At 36.9% G+C, this 13,259-nt stretch overlaps 1 long non-coding RNA gene across 1 annotated transcript in view; it reads right to left on the reverse strand.

Moving 5' to 3' along the window:
* Positions 1-310: 310 nt before the first annotated feature.
* LOC113489420 overlaps positions 311-13,259 on the reverse strand; it is a 17,005-nt gene continuing 4,056 nt past the window's right edge. Inside the window, exon 2 of the long non-coding RNA XR_003400039.1 lies at positions 311-6,828. This is a non-coding gene — a long non-coding RNA (uncharacterized LOC113489420). The remainder of the gene's footprint in view (positions 6,829-13,259) is intronic.

Consider the following 13,259-nt stretch of genomic DNA (forward strand, 5'->3'; position numbering starts at 1 on the left):
TGCTGGAGAATTCAAGGCAATTTATATACCCACAAAGATAATAATATCTTGAATCTAAAATCTGAGAACTGACAATGATTGTAGACAATACTTTGCTGTCATCTTTCATATGACAGGCTCTGAATTATAGAATAATTCAAGTTGGAAGGGACTTCTAGCTGTCACCTAGTTCTGCTCCTGTTGCTGTTCCAAAAGCAGGGACAACTTATGTCAACTTGCTCAAGGCCATATTCTGTTGAGTTTCTCCAGGGGTGAAAATCATGAAACATCACCGGACAAGCTGTTCCAGTGTTTGATCACTCTCTCTCTGATTTTTTTTTTTGTTCTTAGCATCTAGTCATAATTTCCCATGTTCCAACTAGTGTTTCTTGTCTCTCTTTGTTTCAACAACAAAGACAGCATCTCAAATGAAAGTTGGACATTTTTATGTCAGCTCCTTCAAATGTTGGTTTGCTATAGGGAAATGCTTCACACTGGAGGTATTTGGAATTCCCAAAGCTACCACAGAAAAGGGAAATTTCTAGGAAAATGGCAAATGAGCATGTTATTAAATCCAGCTCTGTAAATTCAGAATTGAAATATACATTTCCTAAGAAATAGGCTTGAACAATTTTTCAATGTCTGTACAGAAAGGCAGAAATATTCAAAATGCTGAAGCTTTCATAACAAATCCAGATGTATCACAAATGATAGTTCAAAACCAGACTGCATTAGGTACCTGGCTTTTGTTTTTATCACAGTCGGCCGATTACTCAGCTTCATCTGTCACAAACCAACTGTCAGCTAAGAGAAAGGTCACTGAAGATGGTTAACAACCATTTCAGTTTGTCCAAACAAATGAAGGGTCAGCTTTTTTTTTTTTTTAAGAAGTAAAATAAGTTATGACTATTTTTGTAGTTCCCGTAGAGAAAGTGGATATATTTAATCTAGATATATTTTGTTTCTTTTATGCCTTATTAAAACATGGCTTTGATCCAGGTGACTCAATTGATATATGAATTTACAAGTACACAAGGGCAAATGGACCATCTAAGCTTACAGACGCTGAAAAAAAGTTATTTATTCATGTCTGGACAAAAATAATGATAATCTTTTCAGATTAGCAATTTGTTCAAGTTCATTCAAATGCTTTAATAATGCAAATGTTTTAGTGTCATGAATATATTTACCCATGCTTTACCAAAAGAGAAATAAACAAGTTATCCTTTTCCAAACTCAGTGTTTATAGTTGTAAAATTAAAAATTACAGTACCTGACCTTCAGTTACACATGCCAGGCAGAAATAAAGATATAAGATGGCTTTTCTAATTACTCCACACAGCCTTAACTTTCCATTAGGTTTCTGTGTTGTAACACCGAGATGGCTGGGGACAGTAAAACTAAGAATCTATGCAAATAGATCCACTCTGTTAATTTCTTCCAAGAAATGAATGCCTTTGGCAGAATGCTTTGCACGTTGAGAAGGACTGCCAGTTAACAAATCTGTCCATCATAGGATCTAAAGGTGAAAGAATGACCATCTGCACATTATCCACATAACAGGAGGCTACTTGCTGAGAATGAAAGTAGGGTTCCTGACAAACAAGGAGAACTATGAACAATTATTTTTGAGAAGGATACAAGATTAATTTTTTTTTTTTTTTTTTTTTTTTTTTCTTCAAAATTAGAAGCTGAGCTGGAAATAAACCAAAGGGTGCCATACTGCCTGCTGATTTTGTTAGTGAGTTGCCACCTGCTTTGAGGGTCATGGTGGATGTAGGTGGATATAAGTGACATATGCACTGTAACAGAATCCAGAAATGCTAAACTGGTCAATGGGATGCAATAGTCCACAAAACTATTTGGGTTGACCACCCAAAGCTTCTCAATCTTCTAAGCATATTTAGAAATGCCTGCCCCAAACAAGACCCTCACAGTGTTCATTAACATGTTGTCTAGTCTAGCTACAAATATCCTAAACATAACCTCAAAATGTTTTCTGGGGTATTTCCTGTGGATTGGTCTGCTTCTCTGTCTAAGATATTTGCCTTGGTCCGTAGGGTCTTCACAGGATAAAAAAAAAGGAAAACTAAAGGGAAAGAGCATCAAAACACAACTCAGAGGTACAGCTCACTGGTACAAGATATAGCCAAGTTCTTGTCTAGGCTTCATTTTGTATGTTGCCCTCCTGGCAAACTCTATCTATGAAAGTGAGATAGTGACTAGAATTTTGCCAAAGCCAGGTTCTCTTTATTTCTTGTCTCATTTCCCTTCTTGTGTGGGAGCAACTCATCTGGGACTAGACTTTCAACCAAAATTCACTTGATTTAAATAGTTGCCTGAACTCCTCAATGCACACTCCAGGAAAGGGCAAGGAGCAAAAGACACGGTGTGTTTAGTGCACAGTGCAACTATCTAACAAAACAGAGAAAAAATATTTCCATGGTGAAAATTTCCCTTCCACAGATTGAAGATGGGTATTAGTCAGTTTTTTGACCTGACCTGTTAGTCTAAAGCTTGAAGTTTAAAATTCTAAACTCTCAGAAAAGCACTGCACATCAGGGAATTGGCAAGTCTAGTTCTTCCTGCCTGGTAGGAAGAAAATAACTGGTGTCATCCTTACAATATACAGAATTTCCCTCCTGCATGTGATGAATGTATCTCATACTGCTTTCAGTCTACTAGCAGGCTAAAATACCACCATAATAAATCTGGAGGCCTTAACATGAGAAAAAAATAGATAGGTTCCAGCTGAGAGACTTGGATATAAGAACAACCTAGCATGTGCTAGCCAAGTGCAAATATCTAGTCCTATAATGAGCTGAGAAATCTGTTTCAACTCCTGTGAGTTTTCTTTAATACTGCAGACTCTCATTGTGTGTGTCAGACTCCAAACAGTAAATTGATTGAAGGTTTTGTCTATCTGGGTATCTTCATCTATGTAGAAGTAGAAAGTAATACAGGGCTAATAAGAGAAGGCCACAAGTGCCTGGTGATCACTCATTCACTTGGAAGCACCATTGGATGAAGTAACTGGCAGTTCTGAAGAAGAGACAGCCTGGCCAAGGGTACCGGTAACTGATCAATCAGTCATCTGGCAAAGCAGAACAGGGGGTTGTTTGTCAAGAGGAGCTGGAATTTATTTTTCAAGGGCTTAAGGCTGGTTGTCTTAGACAGGAGAAATGACAGAAAAGGAACAAGATGTGGAAGAAAAAAACTCACCAAAGTAAAACTTGGAGGATTTTAACCAGTCCTTTAAAAACACACCACATGAAGCAAATAATACCCACCCCAAACAGCTGAGGAAGGAAGGAATGAAACTGAAACAGAGAAAAGCATAGAGGCATTTTGCTTTTCTGTTTATCTACTGTGAGTTCTCTTCCAGGTTCACAGTTCAGATTCAATAAAATAAGGTCTATTGTTCCACAAGGCTGTCTGGATTAAACTTGCAGACAGTCAATATATATGATGCCATTAGCAGCAATTGCCAGCTGTTTCCAAGGCTTCTGCTACGTAGTGCATGTATCCCCCTTGCTCCTGAGAGCATTTGCCCCCGTTGCCTTCTCTACACTTTTCCAAAGCCCACATTAGCAGCACTCATACTTTCTCTACTAGCAAAAAAATTTATAGTGGCTTTTCAGGGCACTCAAAGTAGTGGAAAACTCTAGAGAAATCAATAGTTCAGAAACATAAACCTCTGCAACAGGAACAGTAAGCTCAGCCTCCTTGGTAGGTCACACACCAAGGACCAAGAGTGACACATACAACATACTGAAGTCGTAGCCAAGCTCCTTTCCATCCTAAATGAGTGGCAACAGCACAGATGAGAGGCTCAACACAGCTTCTGGTGAATGAACCACATCCCCTTCCACCTTCTCCCCAAAATGGTGAGGATCTTCATTCAGCTGCTACATCATGGTGCCAGTAGTGTGTGTGGTACTAAAGCCATTGAGCTGGAACAACAGATAGGAACGAAACACCTCCTTGCTCTCCCTTTGGCATACCCATGCATCCATATTAAAGTGTCAGAATTGACTGTCTTGTGGGAAAATGAGAACCTGGAGGTTTTGTACTTCTCCCGTAATCTATCCAACTGGAACATGCTCATCATTATTTTCTCTGCGTTGCTCCTTCCGTTACTTTAGAAACAATCTGTTCTCATTTATGTCCTTTTCAGAAATATGAAACAGGGTGATAAAAGTAAACATATCGGTGACAAACTCCTTCTCAGATGCCAAGACCACGAAAAAGGATTTAGCTGAGCAAACCTCAACTTCTTCCTGGATTCACAGCACAGATGCAGAGTTAATGTAAGCTGTTTCAAAACCTGACACTGTTTCGATAAATGTGCACTAGGTGTAATATACATGTATTGCATTTATAATATGATCTACCTTCCTTATTCATTAAGTATAAACCACATCACAGTGCAGTTAATACAGCCTGAAATTCAGATAATTCACTTAATTGTTTGCAGCTATATTATAAAAATAGATCCACTTCCATTAAGATATTTCTTAGACCCACACAGAAACTCCAAAGCATATCTGGAGTAGTAATGGGTGAGAATAATTTCCTTCTAGAGTATCAGTTCAAATCCAGCCCAGACTAGTAGTAACCTGAAATTGTTATCTTCTAGAAGTTATCTGATCGCTTTATTCCCTATAGACAAGTGTGCCCATTAGAAATATGCAACAGCTGGCACAAGTCAGCTTCTTGCTGGCATTTGCAAGAGCAAGGCAGGGGAAAGTGTGTGGTTGGAATCTAAATGATTCCTCCCTCGAGGTGGTCTGGCCAGCATGGGTAGAGGCACTTTAATTGGAGAAAGAAACTCAAACTTTTTACTTAACAGGTGAATAAATGGAAAGCTTTGGTCTGCAGGACTGTCAGATTGGTAGCTTTCACAAACACTCAAATCAAATAACACATCTGAGTGGAAGAAATTAAGATGTAAATGTCCAGGAGCCAGTACCAAGCCCAGGGAAATCAGAAAACAGATTTGCACTATTTTGGTTCTATTCCTCAAAATCTAACAATACATCAAGATCTTTTTGCCTATAAAGATGATTTGTTATGTTTTAAAGCAGTGTAAAGGACCTCAAATCTTTATTCTGTGACCTACCAACAAAATAGAAAAGAAAACCCCAAAACCACTTAAAAAATGGCTTCTGTAAAAAAAACCAGATACTTATGTATAGAGAGGTTAACTGGACACTACCATTGCTATCAACATAAATTTCTCTCTGCTGAACATGAGTACTTTTCTGAGAATTATAATCAGCTGACTCCTGTATCTACTGTGTCTATTTATTGATGAATCCTGTCAGTAAGGCAACTTATAGGGGTCTCAGAGTCACCACTGGACAAGTCATTGAAAACAAATATTGGACATCCTGTAAGTTTATCCTGAACTATTTTTAAATGCAATAGTCAAGATACAGCTAAACCAGCATAATCTAAACCTTCTGAGCTTGTAAGAAAAGGAGACTAATGTTTTCTGGGCTGTCTGTCCACTGCAAAATCTCTGATTCCAGCAGGGTCGTCTGCTAGCATTAGGATTCACTGTCATCCAGGGCACATCATGGCTCAGGAAGATGAACTGCTAGTCATGGACAGCTGGTGTAGACTAACACATGTAGTCTATACTCCTGACTGTCAATATGTGAAGCATCAGCTGTAAAGAAACATAAATTGTACAGTTGATTTGGTTTTGCATATCAAATATGTGCAGCATATTATTCACAGATTCTATTAATTAATCCTGATGAAATCATAATGAAAAGAACATTAACATTAATAGATTTGGATGAGATGAAATTTCAGACCTTCCTGACATTCTCATTTGTGACACATACCATAATGAAAAACAACCAACCAGCTTCCCCCTTGCAATACAAGCATTAGCTTCCCCAAAAGTAAAACAGGTCAGCTTAAAAGTTACATTTTCTACAATGAACAGCAATGCTTTAAATGACATAGAACAGCATGCAAGCATTAGAGCTATTGTTTTCATAAAGCTACTCTGCGAGTGACTATTCAGTCACCCTTTGGCATGTGATTTTTTTTCCAAGCAGCTTTCCAATTTAGGTTTCCACAGACTGAGTAGCTAGAATTAATGCATGTATGATATGAAATTTCGCTACCCATTTTTTTATTAATAGCGTTTCTTACAGGATATGTTCTGTGGCTGCACTGCACCTAGTTGGCATTATTTGCACTTCTTGGCTATTGAGGGTTCACCATAAAGAGATCAAAGGGTTGTGCAAAGTTACATCTTTTTTCAAAGGCTCAGGAGAAGGCAACTTTTGATGGCAAGAAGTTGGACCTTCATGAAAGTCCTCCTGGCAGCAATGTGAACTAGCACCTCTGCTCAGCTGGTCCCAAGCTGGTCACTGAGTGCCACAGGATGCCCCTGGGAGCTCACCACAAGCCCCTACTTGCAAGGCTTATGAGTAGCTGCTGATACCAAGAGCTAGTATTATACAAACAGAAATCATAATTCATGTCAGAGTCAAGCTCATAAGATGTATCTTTCAGACAAATTGGAAACTACTGCATAATTTCTCACCTAGACTCTAATAATATTCATTTAATCCTTTCCTTCAGAGTGGTGGGTACTTCTAAAGTTACCCTTTTATCTTCTCTCTCTCTCTCAACCAAGACCATGTATGTCTATTGAAAATGCATCTGACAAAATCAGAATGTACCTCAAGCTTTTCATATCTGCAGTTCTGATGCTGTAACACCTCAAGCTGACTAGGTAAGGTGATGATCACATCAGAACAAATTTTCAGCAATTTCGTTATGCAGAGGTAACACACAGCTTGTTCCAGGAAGTTCTGCAGTCTTCTGGAAGGAAAAAAAAAAAAAGCAACAAAGAAACCTTGGAATAAAAAATGCACTTTTGACTACCCTAGAAGACAGTCCCCTGTGGTCATTTTAAATGGCTATGAAAAGTTCTCCACTTCACACTTTCCTGAAGTGTGCATGAACAGGAGACTTGTATCACAGTTTATCCTTCATTTTCTTGTGTATTTGTACTCATGGCTTGTGAAAGCCTAAAAATGAGTATGTATGATGCCCAAGTTACATCCATCTGTCATCAGTACTAGAGGCTGCTGCATTTTAAATCACTTCAGCATACTGCTTTCACAGTGACTCAGCCCTGACAGGGGCGTCCACCCTGAGGATAAAAAAATGATTCAGTATTCATTAGTCTACCTTCTCTTCTCAGCTGGATAATAGCCAATCATGTGCCTTATCTGTGGCTGTTTCTGTGATTTATGCACTGAGGACTGCCCTACAATCAAGAACTTTACTTAAAACCTTTTGACAGACAGTTAGCTGCCAGTCTGGAGATAAAGCTGAGCTAAATACACCCATGCTAATTTCAGACATTGCCTTTCTTTCTTTCTTTCTTTCTTTCTGAGAGCTCTCCATAAAGTATTTGATCAAAATAAGTCAAACATACTGCTTAGACAGTATATTTTTTTCATAAATCAGAGATATTCTGTTTTCTAAAGTGATCTTCTATGTTTTGGGTGTGTTTTTTTTTTGTTTGGGTTTTTTTTTTCTGTTTTGTTTTTTTTTTTTAATAAAAATTGAAAGCATGAGACTGCTTTTAGTACTCCTCTTCAGAGATGTGTGCCCCAACCCTGTGCAGGATTTCAAGATACTGTTGTAAAGTAAAATTAAAGCATTAAGTACCTTGAGCCTTCTGGGTGAAACCTGAAATTTTTTGTTTGTGAAGGTGTGAAAACAGACTCTGCTTAACTGAAGAACAGAGGAGAGGCGGGTCTGATTCCAGAAGACTCTTCTGAAATATACCTGAAGTTGAAACATGTTGAAGCTCTCTGTATCAAGCCACAATCTAAGAAGCTTCCAAGGTGGCTGATTTGATAACAAGAGACAAAGAGGGGGAATAGAGTTGACAGACCTGTCAGTCTACCTATATAAAGAAGTCTTTCTATTCTCTGATACTTCCTTGTCAAACTTTGCTGTGTTTGCAGGGGGAAGGGGAGAGAAGGCAATAAGATGCTTTTTGTTATGCTTTGCTTTAAAGACACCCCCAAATATGATATTTTCTTTCAGCCTGCGATATGCTGTCATTTCTGAAAAAATATTCACAACAAACATTCTGAGTCTCAGTAGATTTCCCCTCGTACCTTTACAGAGCCTTTAATTCAGTCAGTACGAGACACTTCGTTTTGATTTAGAGAAGAAAGGACCTAATGCCTCAGCCCCCAGTGAGGAGGAAATGAGAAAGATGAACCCAGGAGGAGGATAATTTTTTAAGTGTACTTTGGCCTATGTATATTTAAATTCAGAGAGGAAAAAATATCACATTTTTTTCTTGCCTAAGGGTGAAATTATTGGACTCCCAGGAAGATAGATAGATTTAGAAGATTCAGGTACTTTCAAATACCTAGTCAATTTATAGATAGCAGTTTTCCATATAATCCCATGATTGAAGAATGAATGAGATCTGACAGCCAGCATCTTGGTAAGGTAAAGACTCAGACTGACCTTTTTTTTTTTTTTTTTTTCTTCCCTGATGTCAAATCAGTTTGTTTTGGGAAAAATATTCCTCTTTGAACTCAGTTTTCTGAGTTACTCTTGACTCCAAGAGAAAAAAGGAGAGGAAGCAGCTCATAATTATCATAAGCATAAATATGTTTTGATTTGTTTCAATATATCTCCCTTCTGTCAACTCCAAGCACTATTAGATGGGGTTAACATGAGCCATCAGTTAATTCTCAAAAAATTTTGGATGTGTACTGATACATAGAAATGATCACTTGTTTTGAGATTTATTTACTTATAGAAAACTGCTTAGCAACTTATTTACGTACTTATAGCAAGTTATAGTATTTTTTAAAATATTGCTAGGAATCCTGCTTGCCCGGACTGTTCTGTGGAATTTCACCAAAGACTACTGTGTTCATCAAAACAAAGCAGTTCACTGTGAAAATCTACCAAGGATTACAATGTTCAGCAAAACATTATACTTTTGGCTTTGAGTAACAGGTGGCTCTAACTAGTTGGAATTTTGGTAATGAGTAAAGATAGCCATATATGAATGGTAGAAGTTCTATTGGTTCTCTTAGATAAGAGAAAATAAACCGTCTGAAAAACACTCTTGTTATTCGAGAAATTGGCCAAGAGAATCTGAGCATGCTCTGGGGAAAAAACAAAGTGAAAAAGACTACGAGCCTTCATCCCAAAGACTACTGAAGATGACCACCAGGAGGCAATGCACAGGTGCAAAGATGACATAAACTCTTGACATCAGCCTTTCTATCTAACCCAGCCTTACTCATGCATATGTATGTTTGTGTTATGTAATCCACTTAGTATGGATATCCACACTCTATAAGTTTTTGGTAAAATGTGCGGTGCATGTGCAAGCTTTGTGGAGAGATCCCCTTGCACCCCGGAGCCGGAGTAAACATACCTGCTTTATAACTCTATTCAAGTTGTACAGTCTTTTTCCGCGAATCACCACAGAACCTGTAAGCTGTGAGATATTTTTCAGTAACCTTTTATTAAATTCAGCAAAGAGATTCCCCTAGCTCAAGAGTAGTATGTTTTTTTTGTTTGTTTGGGCTTTGAGGTTTCTTTGATGTCTAAGAGGAACCCATTGAAATAAGTACCACAACACTGAAGACTAGTGGTGGAATTCAGCCCATGTATGTGCACTCTACCAATTATCTGTCATTTGAATCAGTTTTTCGAATTGTTACAAGGTGTCATATATTTTAAGTCATATAGTCTTTTTTAACTGATAAAAATGTTATAAGTAGGTCTTTTAATTTGTGTGTGTAGAAAGCAATTTTCTGTATTGTATCAGATGAACTTCCCAATGTCTAGCAGGCTAGCACTCATGTCAAAATGTCTAGTGAAACTTATTGAAGCCTTGGTTCTGAAAAAAGCTTTAAAAATCCTGTTTAACAGGAGTTTGCTTCTCTGTACAAGCATTAGATGATTTGTATGCACCTGAATGTTACCATTTTTAAGACTGCTAGACAAAGTCAGTAATAATGATTTGTATGTCTAGTATGTATTGGTATTTTTGATTCATCTTTTCAGATGAGCAGATGGGAAATGGATGAATGCTGTAAAAGTGTATGGAAGCATATGGAGCATATGGAAACATAAATAAAGTGGTGTAAAACAATGTGTTTATCTAGCCTCCAACTTCAACTTTTGCAAGCACTACAGCAAAAAGATTGGTAACATTTGCTGCTTAAGGCTACAAAGTCAATCCATAAACTGAGATGAACTGTGTAGGACTGGGATTTTTATTTTACATTAAAAAATATCCAGCTGTCAACAATTAAAGCCCTAATAGTTTCAGAGTCAAAATCCCAAAGCTGAGAAACACCAAAGTAGTTTTATGCATTGCTGCAGGGCTTGCCCTTGTTTATATTTAAGTGCAAACATTGCCTTTGATTTTTAAAGTTGGTCAAGAACTGAGACTATTAGAGCGCTTCTTGTTTCTTTCACCTTAGGATGACAGAAAGTTATGCATATTTGATTTTGTAACCCATAGAGTATCAGAATGCTGTACTTTTCACAGAGGCTTTCTGCTACTAATTTCATAATGAAAGTTGCTAACACAACTTCACAGAAATATTTTGAAGCTACTGGTACTGCAAGGTCAATCTGGAGCAAGAAACAACAAAATTTTTCCTTCTTGACTCTCACTGGTTTGGAGATTTGTTTCTTCTTTACTTGTGATTTTGGTGGTTTATTTTATTTTGGTTTTGGTTTTTTTTTTTTAAACCTGACAGAAGCAAATTAGACTGTGCTCATTCTACCAACATATGAGTACTGGGATGGAAAGGAGAATTCCAGGAAGAGATTTTAAGTGCCCTCAATCTGACTTTTACTTTTTTATGTGGGAATTAATTAAACACATGGGCTTTTCCCTACGTTACTTTTTTCTTTTTTTTTTTCCCCCCCCCAGTGCTAGAAGTTATTCAGACTGTTATTTGTGTTTTTATGAATACCGTCTACTTTCTGAACTTCACTTAATGTCCAGTAAAGTTAGCAAAATACTATGGATACTCACCCATATCAATTAACTTAGATTCACACATTTTATTCCCCAAAGAAGTGTACTTGTGTCTTCACAAATTACTGCTAAGCCATTTAAAAATCTGCTTTTTTAAATGGTTTTGGTGCTTCTTCAGGAAATAAGACATCATTCCAAAATCTATCAAGAAATAAAGAACTGTCTGATGTGACATGTCTCCTCTTTTCTTGTGAACATATATGTTTAAATCTAAACAATTTCCCTTTCATATTTTACAGAATCCTTTCACTCATCATCTGACTTTCTAACCTGTCTGTCTGTATGAAATATTAAGGTGGCCCACAGTGACTTAGAAGATCATGTAATTTTACAATAGGCTATAGAATCAATTTTTACAAGTACTATTTTAGCATGATTCAACTCTTTTTGCTTTGAACACTTTCACTTCTGCTGCTTAGGAGGATGAGGTTTAACTCTGTCAGAGACAGAAAATGTAAAGTGATTTTGTCATCTAAAAGCTGTGAAGGTCAGAAGACATGTCTGTATCCAAGGTACTGGTAAAAAGTATATGATAAAAATAAAGCCAGAGATGTAGAAAGAATGTTGTGGTTAGACATTTCTTTGCCTCATAAAAGAAGGATCAAGAGAAATATTACTTGACCCAAACTCTTCTTTTAAAATAGCAAAATAGTAAATTAAAAAGACAAAATATTTTTTAAAATGTATATTCAAAACAGATTGCAAGATATCCTGAGTCCTCTGATCTCACTTTATGAGTGCTAGTAGTAGCAATTCTTATCTTGACACTCATGAAATACTTTCCTGTGTGAAATCACATCAGCCCTACCTAACTGATTTCTGAAGGGTACTCCTATTTAAAAGGAGAAGGGTGGAAACCACTGAAACACCATGACTGTAAATTTACATTATGGAGGATATTCTGTTTTCCTATGGATGGGTTGCTTCTTGGAGTAGGAAGTTCTGGAATATGTATTAGGTTGCAGACTGAAAAGACCAGTTTAGAGTATATCCAGTACTATATAATTTCCAGTCGGTTTATGTATAAATATAAATAATTATCAGTGACTCTCTTAGTTGCTTGTAACTTCTTTGTGACTGTTCATAAAAAAGTCTGGTACTCAGAATTTAAAAGGTACTTGATGAGCTTTTCTATTTCCTCTTTGCAAGAGTTTAATTTCCTTTACTCATTTAATTGCTTGTGTTTCCAAACTTTCAAAGACTATCTTCTTAAAAATGGATTTCCAAAATCAGAAGACAATCCCTTCAGCAAATTTTGAATTATCTTAATGGAAAGTAAATGTACATTTTTCAAGACTAAGAGCCAAAAATGTCTTTGCCTAAAGGTATTCTGTTCAGTGTCTACATGTTAAGAGTTCACCTGCACCTATAGATCAGAATTACAAGTGCCCATCAGCAGCTATTTGGTCTTTACAAGAAAGGGGAAATTCAGTCAAGTGACCTGATGCTACGTGACAAACATCCATCATATAATACAAATGGGAGGGATACTCTCATTTCAAATAACAGCATCTTTCAAGCACCGTGAAGGCTGAAAATTTTGGATCCACTTGTCTGTGAAGAACAATTCTTTTGCAGTAAAGCATTCTCTTTGCAAAGCAAAGATGTGGTACAAACAGGGTTAAAAAAAATCTTAACACAGTGAATGAGAGTGTTCTGAATATACATAGGGTTTTTGTGTTTTTGGATTATTAATTCTTTATGATAGTGACAGAATATCCTAATAAATGCTAAGAAATCACATGGTTGCCATATCATTCAGTGGTGAATAACACAATGGTGATATAAATGTACCAGTTCTCTTAATTTTCATTTGTTATGGTTACTGTTGGTAAAATAGCTGAAACACAACCAAACTGATAATTTTGTACTGATAAAGTCAGAGCTGAGGTTACACTGTGTACTTTCATTCCCCATGGTAACCATTGTGAAGAATATGGTGGTGATTCATGTTAAAAATATAATGACTTTAATGTGAGGAGCATGGATGCTGCTGATGTTTTGCTATGTACATAAGTTGAAAGAGATTTATTGTAGTTTTATTGTTAAAATGGTTTGGAGAATTTTTTATCAAGTAAATACAGACTCATATGGGCAGTTATTGCAAATGTGGAAAAGTACTGGAAAACCCCTGTCAGAAGGATTCTCATTTTGGCGAGAAAAGGAGTGAAAAATAACAACACTCCCCCCACCCCCCACCCCC

Source organism: Athene cunicularia (assembly GCF_003259725.1).
Source record: "Athene cunicularia isolate RWA chromosome 1 unlocalized genomic scaffold, athCun1 chr1_part2, whole genome shotgun sequence".
Taxonomy (NCBI): Eukaryota; Metazoa; Chordata; class Aves; order Strigiformes; family Strigidae; genus Athene; species Athene cunicularia.